The following is a 16,037-nucleotide window of genomic DNA, read 5'->3' on the forward strand; positions in this document are numbered from 1 at the left end:
ATCTAGCCAGAAATAGAATTCAAAACTGGAATTATGGACTACTTAGACATGAACAATGAGAGCACTACATATGAAAGTATACAAGATCACCTCTCAAAAATATCAAAAAGTAAATGCATTTATTTAAGCAAGCAGTGAAAATTAAGTATCTGAGTAAAGTTAGAAAAAGTTAGAAAAATAATAAAATGTAAAATGAGGAAATAAGGTGGCTATACCACCATATTGTATGGTCCATGACCATAACAAGTATGGATGAGAATATTGAGCCAGAACTCTAGCCCTATAAGGAAAGTGTAAATTGATATAACCATTTTTTAAAAACAATTTGGCATTATGTAATACAATTAAAAATGTACATAGTGCATGATGCAGCGATTCCACTCCTAGGTGTATGTTCTAGAGAATTTCTTACACATGTGCTCCAAGGGACACACCTTAAGAATGTTCATAGTAACATTGTTTGTAATAGTGAAGAAATATGGAAAACAACACAAATGCCCATCAACAGTAGAATGAATAAATTGTGATAATTCATCCAATGGTATACTACGCAGCAATGAAAATGAATAAACTACTGCTACACATATCCATATGGATGAATGTCAGGAACCATGTTGAGTGAAGAAAGCAAGTTGCTGAAGTAGAAATATAGTGTGATCTCACTTATGTGGATTTAGCAGCTTTCAAACCTAGATACTTTACTGTTTAGGGATACAAATTTATGTGGTAAAATGATAACAAAAAGAAAAAAAATGACAAATGCAAATTTTAGGTCAGTGGTTGCTCCAGGTAGAAAGAGAGCAGAGTGGAGTCAGGGAGGAGGCACAAGAGGCTTCAAAGGTAATGGTAACATCGGGGTATAAAATGTCAACAACAGTTTGCAAAAGCCAGAATTCTCCGATGTTTTGTATTGGAAGGAATAGATGGGTACTAAATTCCTGTATCTTGGTTTCCTCAACTGGTATCATCTGAATGTCCCAGGTGAAGAAGCTAAGTCCTAGGGGCAAGGTTTGGATCTCTGAATACAGGTTTCTCCATGTCGATCCAGGGGCAGCTGTGCTGTAGTCAACCCCGGGGACTAGAACAAATTAGAGGCCTGTTTGTTCTCTACATCTGTGGAGGTGTGTTATCTAGATTTACAACTATTCCTGAAGACAAGACAGCATGAAGCACGCCATTCATTCCACACTAAATTACAATTGGAACATAACTGAAGAGAAATGTTTCTTAAGAAATGAAGGACTTTCATTCTTCACATTATATCCTTCTATTCTGTTAGACTTTTCACTACAAGCAGAGCTTATATTCAGTGGGTATGCATCAGTTGGGCTAATAAGTTGTTCAATCCTAGTCTTTTCTGATTAGTTATTGCTCATACTGTCTTGGCTGTAAAGTAGCTTCAACATCACTTCTAACTGTAAACAAAAACTGCAGGTTGGCCTAACACTTCTTCCGTATTGTTAGAGCAATGTCTACAAATAGTTGAGAGAAAGAAAAAGTAAACCAAGAACTTTATAGCAAGTCAGGGTGCCCTTTACAGTACCAGATAAGCATCACCATTCTCAAAGATTACAGCACCATTGAGAGCTTCTTGAAAAACTACTTGATGAAATCTAGGCAATTCAGAATGAATCAAAATTTGAAACTTCAGAATGGAAACGTAATGGTGAAAGAAGTAGTGATGAGCACTGAATCTACTTATATGCAAAATTAAAGAAATGTGTGGAATTGCCATGATAAAACAAGGATAATGTAACTAACAAAATATAATATAAATGATGAAAATTGGCAGGTGGGGATAGGAATTGGAAGTAGAAGCAAATTTAAGAACTTTAATTTCTCCTCATATTTAATAGCATGGAGTGAACAGATAACTGCCTAAGAGTGAAATATGTGGTTTCTGTATCTCATCTCTTAATGGTTTTCATAGTTTAAAAAAATTAACTTGAGTGGAATTTCTTTTGGGAAAAAAAATATTTCTTATGGTAAGGAAACATTTAATATCTTAAAATAATATTTAATTGAATTCAAATAAAAATAAAATTTTATTTAAAACTATTAATAATATGATTTCATTTTTTTGATCTGATATTCCTATGTAGGTACTCATTTATTCATAAATTATTTATTGAGCACCTAGTATGTATCTAGGCAGACTGTCCAGGCACTGGGGATATAGCAGTAAACCAAACAAAATCCCTCCCTTTATGAAGATGATATTCTAATGGCAAGAAAAAGGCAAATAAATATAGAGGAGGTCAAAGGTTTATAAAAGCTGTGGAGGAAAACAATGTAAGATAAGAGACATGGAGAGTTCCTGGTGTGTGTGAGTGGGTGGGGGCAGGGGATGGGAGCAGCAGTAGCAATTCCACCTTCCATCTGCACATATACATGTATAAGGAGATGTCTGGAATGACACCTATCAAATATTAATATGTTTATTTCTAGGCCATAGATTTTTTATTTTTTCACACTTTCTTCTTTGCACTTTTTGCGTTGCTTTAATTTTTAAAAATTATGAATATGCACTATTTTTATTTTTCCTGTCATTCTATCTGAGGGAGAAAGACAAAAAGGAAGGTGAATAAGGAAAAGGGGTTTGCAACAGAAAATGCAATAATAATGATTCAGAACTCATGCTTCTAGATATTTATCCAAATGAGTTGAAAACTTACTCCTACACAAAATCCCTATGAATGCTAATAGCAGCTTTATTCATAATAGCCAAAAATGAATAAACAAACTTGGGTGCATCTGTAGAAAAGAATATTATTCAGCAGCAAAAAGAAATGAGCTATCAAGCCATGCAAAGACACAAAGGAATCTTAGAAACATTTTGTCAAGTGAAAGAAGCCAGTTTAAGAAGGCCACGGACTGTATGATTCCAACCGCATGACATTCTAGAAAAGGCAAAACTGTAAAGTGGGGATCACACAACCCAGTCTACCACCATTCACACCTGAGCAATCCTTCCAAAGTCTAAGGTTGGGCCCACCCAACCTGCTGCTACAACCACAGTTGGCACCCACCCACATGTGCTACCTATAGGCCTGGGGACTGGCCCTCCCAGCCCATCACAACTACTTCCAACATCAGCATGGACTGCTTGGGAGAAAAGGGCTGTCCCATCACTTCTACTGCCATTGCCCATGCCATACTCCCTGCCCAGGGGTCCAAGAACCCACATACCTGTCTGGCCTACTGTCGCTATATCCAGCACTCACAAAAGCCACCTAGAGGCTTAATAATTGGCCCATCTGGACTTGCTAACACTGATGCCAGCATACTCCACCCTGGGTCCCAAGGACAGACATAGTGAGCCCACTGTTGCCACCACTGGGGCCTAAATACTGGCCCATCTGGTGTCCCAGTGTCCAGAAAAACTTCAACACAGGCTCCACTAACAAATGCACCTTAAGCTATCAAGGAAATCATAGACACCACTGATGCTGTTTATAGCCAAAGAAATTACACAGAGACTACACTACAGCACACGCTCAGAATCAAAGCCAAAGTGTACTACCCAATCAAGAGCATAGGACAAAAAACAAGTCTCAAAAATTGTTCTAAAAATCAAAATTATATCAGATATCTTCTTGGACCACAATAGAATAAAACTAGAAATCAATAGCAAAAGGCACTTTGGAGACTGTACAAATACATGAAAATTAAACAACATGCTACTCCTGGATAATCATTGTATCAAGGAAGAAATTAAGGAGGAAATAAAAAAATTCCTTGAAAGAAATGAAAATTTAAACAACATATCCAAATCTATGAAAAAGTAGTGCTAAAAGGGAGGTTTATAGAAATAAACACCTACATAAAAAGATAAAAAAATTCAAATAAACAATCTAATCATGTACCTCAAGTAACCAGAAAAGAAAGAACAAAACCCCAAATTAGTGGAAGGAAAGAATTAATAAAGATCAGAGCAGAAATAAATGAAATAGAGACTAAAAAAAGATACAAAGGATCAACAAAATGAAAAACTAGTTGTTTTGAAAAGATAAAAAAAATCAATAAACCACTTGCTAGACTAACCATAAAAAAGAGATATGACCCAAATAAATAAAATCACAAATGAAAAAGGAGACATTACAACTGATATCACAGAAATATAAAAGATCATCAGAGACAATTATGAACAATATGCTAATGAGCTGGAAAACCTAGAGGAAATGGATAAAGTCCTGGACTCAGGCAACCTAGCAAGAGTGAATCAGGAAAAAAAACCAAAAAAACCTAAACAGACTAATAATGAGTAATGAGATTGAATTAGTAAGTCTCCTGACAAAGTCCAGGACTGGATGACTTTATTGTCGAATTCTTTTTTGTTGTTGTCATTGTTTTTGTTTGTTTGTTTGAGATGGATTCTTACTTTGTAGCCCAGGCTGAAGTGCAGTGGCGTGATCTCAGCTCACTGCAACCTCCGCCTCGCAGGCTCAAGTGACTCTCTTCCTCATGAATAGCTGGGACTACAGGTGATCACCACCATGCCCAGCTAATTTTTTGTATGTGTATGTGTGTGTGTGTGTGTGTGTATCCTCTTCTTTTTTTTTTTTTTTAACTTTAAGTTCTAGGATACATGTGCACAACGTGCAGGCTTGTTATATATGTATACATGTGCCATGTTGGTGTGCTGCATGCATTAACTCATCATTTACATTAGGTATATCTCCTAATGCTATCCCTCCCCCTTCTCCCCACCCCACGACAGGCCCCAGTGTGTGATGTTCCCCTTCCTGTTTCCAAGTGTTCTCATTGTTCAATTCCCACCTATAAGTGAGAACATGCAGTGTTTGGTTTTTGTCCTTGCGATAGTTTGCTGAGAATGATGGTTTCCAGCTTCATCCATGTCCCTACAAAGGACATGAACTCATCCTCTTTTATGGCTGCATAGTATTCCATGGTGTATATGTGCCACATTTTCTTAATCCAGTCTATAATTGATGGAAATTTGGGTTAGTTCCAAGTCTTTGTTATTGTGAATAGTGCCACCATAAACATACGTGTGCATGTGACTTTATAGCAGCATGATTTATAATCCTTTGGGTATATACCCAGTAATGGGATGGCTCGGTCAAATGGTATTTCTGGTTCTAGATCCTTGAGGAATCGCCATACTGTCTTCCACAATGGTTGAACTAGTTTACAGTCCCACCAACAGTGTAAAAGTGTTCCTATTTCTCCACATCCTCAGGGTTTCATCATGTTGGCCAGACTGGTCTCAAACTCCTGACCTCAGGTGATCACCTGCCTCAGCCTCCCAAAGTGCTGGGATTACAGGCATGTGCCAACACACCTGGCTTTTACTGCCAAATTCTATCAAACTTTCATAGAAGAACTAACAACAATTCTCCTCAAATCATTCCAAAAAAATTGAAGAGGAAGAAATTCTCCCTAACTCGTTCTATGCCAGCACTACCCCGGTACCAAAACCAGACAAAGACACAACACAAAGAGACAACTACGGCCAATATCCCTGATGAACACCGATGCAAAATTTGTCAACAAAATACTAGCAAATCAAATCCAAGGGCCGGGCGCGGTGGCTCAAGCCTGTAATCCCAGCACTTTGGGAGGCCGAGACGGGCGAATCACGAGGTCAGGAGATCGAGACCATCCTGGCTAATATGGTGAAACCCCGTCTCTACTAAAAAATACAAAAAACTAGCCGGGCGAGGTGGTGGGCACCTGTAGTCCCAGCTACTCGGGAGGCTGAGGCAGGAGAATGGCGTAAACCCGGGAGGCGGAGCTTGCAGTGAGCTGAGATCCGGCCACTGCACTCCAGCCCAGGTGACAAAGCGAGGCTCCGTCTCAAAAAAAAAAAAAAAAAAAATCAAATCCAAGAGCATCTCAGAAAACAAACAAACAAACAAACAAAAAAACAATGTGATCAAGTGGGATTTATACCAGGGATGCAAGGATGGTTCAACTTATGCAAATCAGTAAATATGATCAATCACATCAGCAGAATGAAGAACAAAAATCATATGACCATCTCAATAGATACAGAAAAAACATTTGGTAAAATTCAATGTCCTTCATGACCAAAACTCTCAACAAATGAAGCATAGAAGGAACATACTTCAACATAAAAAGGCCATACATGACAAACCTACAGCTAAAATGATACTGAATAAGAAAAAGCTGAAAGTGTTTTCTCTGAGAGCTGGAACAAGACAAGGATGAACATTTTTCAACTACTTCTATTCAACATATTGCTGGAAGTCACAGCCAGAGCAGTTAAGCTAGAGAAGGACATAAAAGGCACCCAAACTGGAAAAGAGGATGTCAAATTGTCCTTCTTGGCCAGGAGTTGTGGCTTGCGCTTGTGATCCCAGAACCTTGGGAGGCCGAGGCAGGCAGATCATTTGAGGTCAGGAGTTCGAGACCAGCCTGGTCTACACAGTGAAATCCCATCTCTGCTAAAAATACAAAAGTTAGCTGGGTGTGGTGGCATGTGCCTGTAATCCCAGTTACTCAGGAGGCTGACACAGGAGAATTGCTTGAACGTGAGATGCAGAGGTTGCAGTGGGCCAAGATCATACCACTGAACTCAAGTCTGGGTGACAGAGCGACACTCTGCATCAAAACAACAACAACAACAAAAATTGTCCTTCTTTGCTGATGATATGATTTTATGCTAGAAAATCCTAAAGAGTCCACCAAAAATCTCCTAGGTCTGATAAATAGATTCAGTAAAGTTGCAGGATACAAAATTAACATACAAAAATCAGTAGCATTTCCATACAATGATAATGAATTAGCTGAGAAAGAAATCAAGATGACAATCTCATTTACAATACCTATAAAAAATAAAATATCTGGGAATAAATTTAACAAAGAAAGTGAAAGATCTCTACAAGGAAAACTACAAAACACTGATTAAAAAAATTGAAGAGGGCCAGGTGCGGTGGCTCACGTCTGTAATCCAACCTGGCCAACATGGTGAAACCCTGTCTCTAGTAAAGATACAAACATTAACCAGGCAAGGTGGCGTGTGCCTGTAGTCCCAGCTACTCTTCTTGGGAGGCTGAGGCAGGAGAAATGCTTGAACCCAGGAGGTAGAGGTTGCAGTGAGCTGAGATTGTGCCAAGGCACTCCAGCCTGGGCAACAAACAAGACTCCATCTCAAAAAAAAAAGAAAAAGAAATTGAAGAGGACACAAACAAATGGAAAGATATCTCTATGCTCATGGACTGGAAGAATTAATATCATTAAAATGACTATACTGCCCAAAGCAAGCTACAGAGTCAAAGCAATCCCTATTATAATATCAATGCCATTTTTCACAGAAATAGGAAAAGCAAAATAGAAATAGGAAAAACAAAATAGAAAAATAGAAAAAAAAATTTATGGTACCAAAAAGAGCCTGAAGAGCCAAAGCAATCTGAGCAAAAAGAATAAAGCTGGAGGCAACACACTACCTGACTTCAAAGTACATTACAAGACTATAGTAACCAAAACAGCATGTTACTGGTATAAAAACAGACACATAGACCAATGGAACAGAATAGAGAACCCAGAAATAAATCCACATATTTATAGCCAACTAATTTTTGACAAAGGTGCCAGGAACCTACACTGGGGCAAAAACATCCTCTTCAATAAATAGTGGTGGGAAAACTGGATATCCATATGCCAAAGAATGGAACTGGACCCTATCTCTCACCATATATAAAAATCAACTCAAGATGGATTAAAGATTTAAACGTAAGACTTAAAATTATAAACTGCTACAAGAAAACATAAGGAAAATGCTTCAGGACATTGGTCTAGGCAAAGATCTTATGCTTATGACCTCAAATGCACAGAAAACAAAAACAAAAATAGATACATAGAACTACATTAAACTAAAAAGCTTCTGCACAGCAAAGGAAACAATCAGCAGAGTGAAAAGACAATCTGTTGAATGGGAGAAAATATTTGCAAACTACTCATCTGACAAAAGGGTAATATCCAGAATATAAAAGGAACTCAATTCAATAGTTAAAAAAAAAAAAATCCCATTAAAAATTGGGCAAAAATATGAATAGACATTACTGAAAGGAAGCTAAATCCAGACCCAGCATAACAAAAGAAATAACAAAGATCAGAGAACTAAATAAAATCGAAACAAAAAAATACAAAAGATAAATGAAACAAAAAACATATTATTTGAAAAGATAAAATTGATAGACCATTAGTGAGATTAACCAAAAAAAGAAGAGAGAAGATCCAAATAAGAAGATCGCATTTCTCAAAGAGATGAAACTACAGCCAATACAGCAGAAATACAAAAGATTAGCTAAGGCTACTATGAACACTTTTATGTGCACAAACTGGGAAATCTAGAAGAGATAGATAAATTCCTGGAAATATAAAACCCTCCTAAATTAAATCAGGAAGAAACAGAAACCCTGAACAGACCAATAGCAAGCAGCAAGATTGAATCAGTCGTCTAAAAAAATTGCCAACAAAAAAGTCCAGGACCAGACGGATTCATAGCTGAATTCTATCAGACATTCAAAAAAGAATTGGTACCAATCCCACCGAAACTATTGCAAAAGATAGTGAAAGAGGGAATCCTCTCTTAATCATTCTATGAAGCCAGTATCACCCTAATACCAAAACCAGGAAAGGGTATAACAAGAAAACTACCGGACCAATAGCTCTGATGAACATAGAGCTATGTTCATAGAACATGCAAAAATCCTCAAAAAAAAGCTATCTAACCAAATCCAACAGCATATCAAAAGATAATACATCATGATCAAATGGGTTTTATATTAGGAATACAGGGATAGTTTAACATACACAAAGTCAATAAATATGATACATGACATAAACAGAATTAGAAACAAAACCATATGATCGTCTCAATAGGTGCAGAAAAAGCCTTTGATAAAATCCAGCATCCCTTTATGATAAAAAACCCTCAACAAAATAGGCATAAAACGAACTTAAAGTAATAAAAGTCATATATGACAAACCTACAGCCAACATTATACTGAATGGGGAAGAGTTGAACGCATTCCCCCCAAGAACTGGAACACGGCAAAAGTGCCCATTTTCCCCACTTCTAATCAACATAGTACTGGAATTTCTGGCCAGAGGAATCAAACAAGAGAAAGAAATACAAGGCATCCAAATTGGAAAAGAGGAAGTCAAATTGTCACTGTTTGCTGATGATATAATCGTATACCTAGAAAACCCTAAAGACTCATCCAGAAAGCTCTTAAATCTGATAAAGGAATTGAGTAAACTCTCAGGATACAAAATCAATGTATGCAAATCAGTAGCTCTGATATACACCAACAACCACCAAGCTGAGAATCAAATCACTAACTCAATCCCTTTTACAATAGCTGCAAAAAAAAAAAAAAAGAAAAGAAAAGAAAGGAAGGAAGGAACAAAGGAAGGATGGAAGGAAGGAAGGAAGGAAGAGAGAGAGAGAGAGAGAGAGAGAGAGAGAAAGAAAGAAAGAAAGAAAGAAAGAAAGAAAGAAAGAAAGAAAGAAAGAAAGAAAGAAAGAAAGAAAGAGAAAGAAAGAAAGAAATGCTTGGGAATATACCTAACCAAGGAGGTGAAAGATCTCTACAAAGAAAAATACAAAATACTGCTGAAAGCAAGCATATATAACATAAACAAATGGAAACACAATTCATGCTCATGAATGGGAAGAATCAATATTGTGAAAATGACCACACTGCCCAAAGCAATCTACAGAGTCAATGCAATTTCCATCAAAATACCATCATCATTCTTCATAGATTTAGAAAAAACAATCCAAAATTCATATGAAATCAAAAAACAACCTGCATAGCCAAAGCAATACTAAGCAAAAAGAACAAATCTGGAGGCATCATATTACCCAACTTCAAATTATATTAGACGGCTGTATTTACCAAAACAGCATGGTACTGGTATAAAAATAGGCACGTAGACAAATGGAACAGAATAGAGAACCCAGAAACAAAGGCAAATATTTACAGCCAACTGATCTTTGACAAAGCATGGAAAAATATAAATCAGGGAAAAGACACCCTCTTCCATAAATGGGCTGGGAAAACTGGCAAGCCACATGTAGAAGAATGAAACTGATTCCTCAGCCTATACAAAAATCAACTCAACATGGATCAAAGACTTAAATGTAAGACCGGAAGCCCTAAAAATTCTAGAAGATAACATTGGAAAAAGCTTCTAGACATTGGCTTAGGCAAAGAATTCATGGCTAAGACCCCAAAAGCAAATGCAACAAAAACAAAGATAAATAGATGGGACCTAATTAAACTAAAAAGTTTCTGCACAGCAAAAGAAATAATCAGCCAAGTAAACAGACAACCCATAGAGTGGGAGAAAATATTTGCAAACTATGTATCTGACAAAGGACTAATATCCATAATCTACAAGGAACTCAAACAAATCAGCCAGAAAAAAAAAAAAAAACAAATAATGCCATCAAAAAGCGGGCAAAGGACTTGGATACACAATTCTCAAAAGAAGATATACAAACAGTCAACAACAGCATGGATGTAGTGAAAAGGGAACACTGTTAGACTGCTGATGGGAATGTAAACTATGGAAAACAGTATGGAGATTCCTCAAAGAAAAGAAGAACTACCATTTAATCCAGCAGTCGCACTACTGGGTATCTACCCAAAGGAAAAGAAATCATTATATAAAAAATACACATGCACAACTATGTTTATAGCAGTACAATTCGCAATTGCAGAGGTAAGGAACCAACCTAAGTGTCCATCAACCAATGAGTAAATAAAGAAAATGTGGTATATATATATATACACACACACACACCATGGAATACTACTCAGCCATAAAAAGGAATGAAATAATGTCTTTTGCAGCAACCTGGATAAAACTGGAGGGCATTATTCTAAGTGAAGTAACTCATAAATGGAAACCTAAGTATCATATGTTCTCACAAGTGGGAGCTAAGCTATGAGGATGCAAAGGCATAAAAATGATGTAATGGACTTTGGGGACTTGTTGGGGAAGGTTGGGAGGGGAGTGAGGGATCAAAGACTACATATCGAGTACAGTGTACACTGCTCGGGTGACAGGTGCACTAAAATTTCAGAAATCACTGCTAAAGAACTTATCCATGTAACCAAAAACCATTTGTACCCCAAAAACTACTGAAATAAAAAGAATTAAAAAATTTAAAAGACATACAAATAGTCAACAGATATAAGAAAAAATGCTCAACATCATTAATCAGGAAAATGCAAATTGAAACCACAATATGATATAATCTTACCCCCATTAAAATGGTTATTTTATACATATATGATATATATACACATTGCTATGTATATATTTTGTATATATGGATATATGACATTGCTATAAATATATTTTGTATATATGTATATATGACATTGCTATGAATATATTTTTTTGAGACAGAGTCTTGCTGTGTTGTCCAGGCTGGAGTGCAGTGGCACTATCTCGGCTCACTGCAGCCTCCATCTCCCGGGTTCAAGTGATTCTCCTGCCTCAGCCTCCTGAGTAGCTGGGATTACAGGCATACATCATCACATCTGGCTAATTTTTGTTTTTTGTTTTTTGCTTTTTTTGTTTTGAGACGGAGTCTCGCTTTGTCGCCCAGGCTGGAGTGTGCAGTGGCGGGATCTCAGCTCACTGCAAGCTCCGCCTCCCGGGTTTACGCCATTCTCCTGCCTCAGCCTCCCGAGTAGCTGGGACTACAGGTGCCCGCCACCTCGCCCGGCTAGTTTTTTGTATTTTTTAGTAGAGACGGGGTTTCACCATATTAGCCAGGATGGTCTCGATCTCCTGACCTCGTGATCCGCCCGTCTCGGCCTCCCAAAGTGCTGGGATTACAGGCTTGAGCCACCGCGCCCGGCCAATTTTTGTATTTTTAGTAAAGACAGGGTTTCGCCATGTTGGCCAAGCTGGCTCAAACTCCTGACCTCAGGTGATCCACCCAAAGTACTGGGATTACAGGCGTAAGCTACCACGCCCAGTCTAGAATGGCTATTTTTAAAAAGACAAAAAATAACATGCTGGTGACAATGCAGAGAAAAAGGAAGTCTGTACACTGTTGGTAGGAGTGTAAATTAATACAACCAGTATGGAAATGTCTCAAAAAACTAAAAATAGAACTACCATGGGCTCTAGCAATCCCACTACTAGTTATTTATCCAAAGGAAAAAAATTAGAATATAAAAGAGATGACTGCACTTGCATGTTTATTGCAGCACTATTCACAATAACAAAGATTTGGAATCAACCTAAGTGTCCATTGATGGAAGAATGGATAAAGAAAATATTATATATATACATACAGACATATTATATATGTATATACATATATATGTATATATGTATTATATATTATATATTATATATATTATATACATACATACACATAATACTATTTGGCCATAAAAAGAATAAAATCATGTCATTTGCAGCAACACAGATCGTCCCAGATGTCATTATGTTAAATAAAATAAGCCAGGCACAGAAAGACAAATATTGCATGTTCTCACTCATATGTGGGAGCTAAAGAAGTGGATCTCATAGAAGTAAAGAGTAGAATATACATACCAGAGGCTGGGAAGGGTAGGTGGATGGAGGGAAATGAAAAAAGCCTGGTTAATGGGTACAAACATACAGTTAAATAGAAGAATTAAGTTCTAACATTCTATAGCAGGGTTAATATAGTTAACAACAATGTAATGTATATTTCAGAGTAGCTAGAAGAATGGACTTGAAATGTTTCCAACATAGAAATGATAAATTCTAAAGATGATGGATACTCCAAATACCCTGACTTAATCATTACATATTCTATGCATGGAATAAAATATTTCATGTACCCCATAAATATGTATATCAGTAAAAAAAGAATTATCACATGGGAGAAAAATCTAGAGAGTAAAAAGATCAGTAGTGTTTGGGGGTTCCATGGGAAGGGAGGGAATAATGAATATTGTGGAGGACAGGAGATTTTCAGGGGCCATGAAATTCTCTAGTATGATATTGTCATGGTAGATACATGACATTACGCATTGTCAAAACCCACAAAATTATACAACACAAGGAGTGAATCCTAATGTAGTCTTGAAAAGTAAGTTAGTAATAATGTATCAATATTAGTTCTTCAACTGTCACAAATGTATATTACCAATGCAAGACATGGATAATAGGGGAAACTGGGATGTGGAGCTTGGAAGGAAGTATATAAGAACTTCATTTTCTGCTCAATTTTTCTGTAAACCTAAAACTACCCTTAAAAATAAACTGCATTAATTTGTTTAAGGTCCGTTAATTTTTTTAAAGCAAAACATTCTTGAATTATCTGGGGCAGGTATTTATTTTTAGCAAACTTTTATCAAAAGACTATGGTCCTTGCTGTATGTTTTAGAATCAATTCTCTCCATACTCCTAACATTTCTGTGAGGAAAGTACCAGTGTAATTGCCCCTTACACTGCTGAGGAAATTGATGCCAGAGTGTGTGAATATCTTACTCAGGGCCACACTGCAAGTGGCAGGGCCAGGATTCAAGTAACCCTTGCTCCTGGGTGTGAGTCTGCCTCCCCTTGAATAGGCCAAGGCCAGTTGAGTGATGGTGTTTATTACTTCCACCTTGGAGCTTCCTGAATTTACCCTCAGGAAAGCGGTTTTGTTTTGTCCTTTATAACAAGCCATTCCAAATTGTTATTGGAAGGAGGTGTAATATAAATAATAAAATATTGAAACTAGAGATCTCAGCTGTTCCACAAAGAACCAAAATTAATCTACCTTATACATCCCTTAGTTCCCCAGGTATCATACTATTTACTCCTTTTTGCTGTAATGGTCAAGATAGTTTGTATTTAAACTTCCAGAGGATGAAAAGATTTAAACCAGATAAGCATAGTGTCAACAGTCATTTGATGGGGATTTTTTTTTCTTTTTTGTAGGGAAGAGAGGATCTTATTTTTAAAAAAAGACTCATCATAACACCCCTCCCCCCGAAAAACACACATAACTTAATAGGAGTATAGTAGGTTAAAAAGAAGCACAAAATGCAAGTTTGTTTAGGTGTAAAACCATAGCTGACAATGATTTTTACTACTAGTTTCTACTGTGTTGTTAATACAAATACTCAATAAGCAGAATTTATAAATTGATATATATGGAAGCACAAGAAAGGGCAAGCATTTTTTTCAACTCAAATATCTTAATTCACCAAACTGTGTTTTGAATTCCTAGTGTGCACTAGAAACATATTGAGTACTGAGGGTGAGGGAGGGGGTTCACAAAAGGAGATCAGGCTTTTACCCTTAAGGACCTTGTGACCCCGTTAGACACATGTGCAACACAGATGAAAGGGACACAAGGAGATGATGCTTACCTTGTAGTTGTCGCTGGAGGGTTGGAGGATGAGAACACAGACTAAAGCATGTGGTGAAGGTTTTCTTGTTGCACTGGGACCTACGTAGATTCTTTAGGGATGGATGGTAACTAGACTGGTGAAGAGGGATGGAAGAGCATTCCTGGCCATGGGACCATCATGGACAAGGCTGAGTCATTCAAGAGTGTGTGCAGTGTGGCAGTGTGTTCAGGAACAAGTAGTAGATCTATTTTTCTGAGATAGGGATGCGGAGGAGCTCAAGGAAGATTGCTGGGAAAGGTCTAAAGAGGAAAGATGCTAGAGGGCCAATGACACACGCAGATGAGTATGTGCTTGAGCTGAAGCGTGACTGGGGGTAACTGCAGGTATATGAGCAGTGGCGTAATGAGATAGAAGTGATGGTTTAACAAGGTTCGTCTGATACAACCGGCCAGAAGTGAAGCTTCCCTCACAATCTTATCCTCCCACCCTGCACAAAAGATGGGCTGTTTACTTACCCCTGATTTACATTAAGGAAATCCTGCTATTTTCCCTACCAACAACAACAAGAATCATTTATTGAATGCCTACTTCTTGCCAGAAGAAAAACGGCAGCCTTCCTCACAATTCCAAAAGCTAAATAATCATCTTTATTTATATGAAAAGATACAGGGCAGAAGATTAAAGTGATTTGCTTAAAGCTACATTTGAGGGTCAGATTTTTAACCCAGAGCTTCTTGGTTCCAAGGACCATACATCATCTATTAATATTTTCCCCATCTGTGCTTATCTAGCAAAGTGACCTAAAGACGCTTTACTAATAGGCTAAGAGTTAGCAAACTTCCCTATAAATGGTCATATAAATATGATATACATATATATCACACGTGAATATGAGGCATATATATATACACACTTAGACATGTATAATACGCACACATATTTTTATTTTAGGCTGTGTAGGTCATGCTGTCTCTATCACAACTTCTGCCATTGTAGTGTAAGAGCAGCCATATAACAATATGTCAACCAATGAGTGTGGCTGTGTTTCAATAAAAACCAGGAATTTGAATTTCATATAATTTTCATGTGTCAGAAATATTATTTTAAATTGTATGATCTATTTTATTTTTATTCTTTTCCAATCACTTAAAAATATAAAAACCATCCTTAGTCATGGGCCATATGAAAATGGGCAGTGGCGTTTTGACTTGTGGGCCATGGCATGCCAATTTCCATTTTAGGTTTACAGATTAAAGCACTAAGCTAATGAGGCCACTGTCAAATGACTTGTCTCCATAAAAGTCAGATTTCTGTTTGCTACCAAAAATCCTGTTTTGTCAGCAATATGCTATTGTCCTGTTTCTTGTCAAGAGTCTTGCAGATTTGTAGGGGATTACAAGGGCAAAGATAGCTCAGTGCAATCCAGACAACAATAGGAAAAACGATATATTTGTCACTCTCACAAATGTTATGCCAAGAACATTTCTGTTAGAGTCTAGCTAAAATGTTCTAAAAATGTGTTATTGTAGGTTTTGGATTCTAAAAATATCTCCATGAAAAATGGCACAAAGCACTTTTTCTGTTATCTAATATGTTGTATACGCACTCAGTAAATATTATAGCAGTCCATGGTCAGGGTTTATTACATTAGCACTCCTGGGTGTAGCTCCATATTAGCCTGCT

At 37.2% G+C, this 16,037-nt stretch overlaps 1 protein-coding gene across 2 annotated transcripts in view; it reads right to left on the bottom strand.

The window, feature by feature from the left end:
* The window catches only part of STAT4 (signal transducer and activator of transcription 4), a 147,490-nt gene that overhangs the window by 102,199 nt on the left and 29,254 nt on the right, over window positions 1–16,037 (bottom strand). The window lies entirely within an intron of this gene.

Source organism: Piliocolobus tephrosceles, chromosome 11 (assembly GCF_002776525.5).
Source record: "Piliocolobus tephrosceles isolate RC106 chromosome 11, ASM277652v3, whole genome shotgun sequence".
Taxonomy (NCBI): Eukaryota; Metazoa; Chordata; class Mammalia; order Primates; family Cercopithecidae; genus Piliocolobus; species Piliocolobus tephrosceles.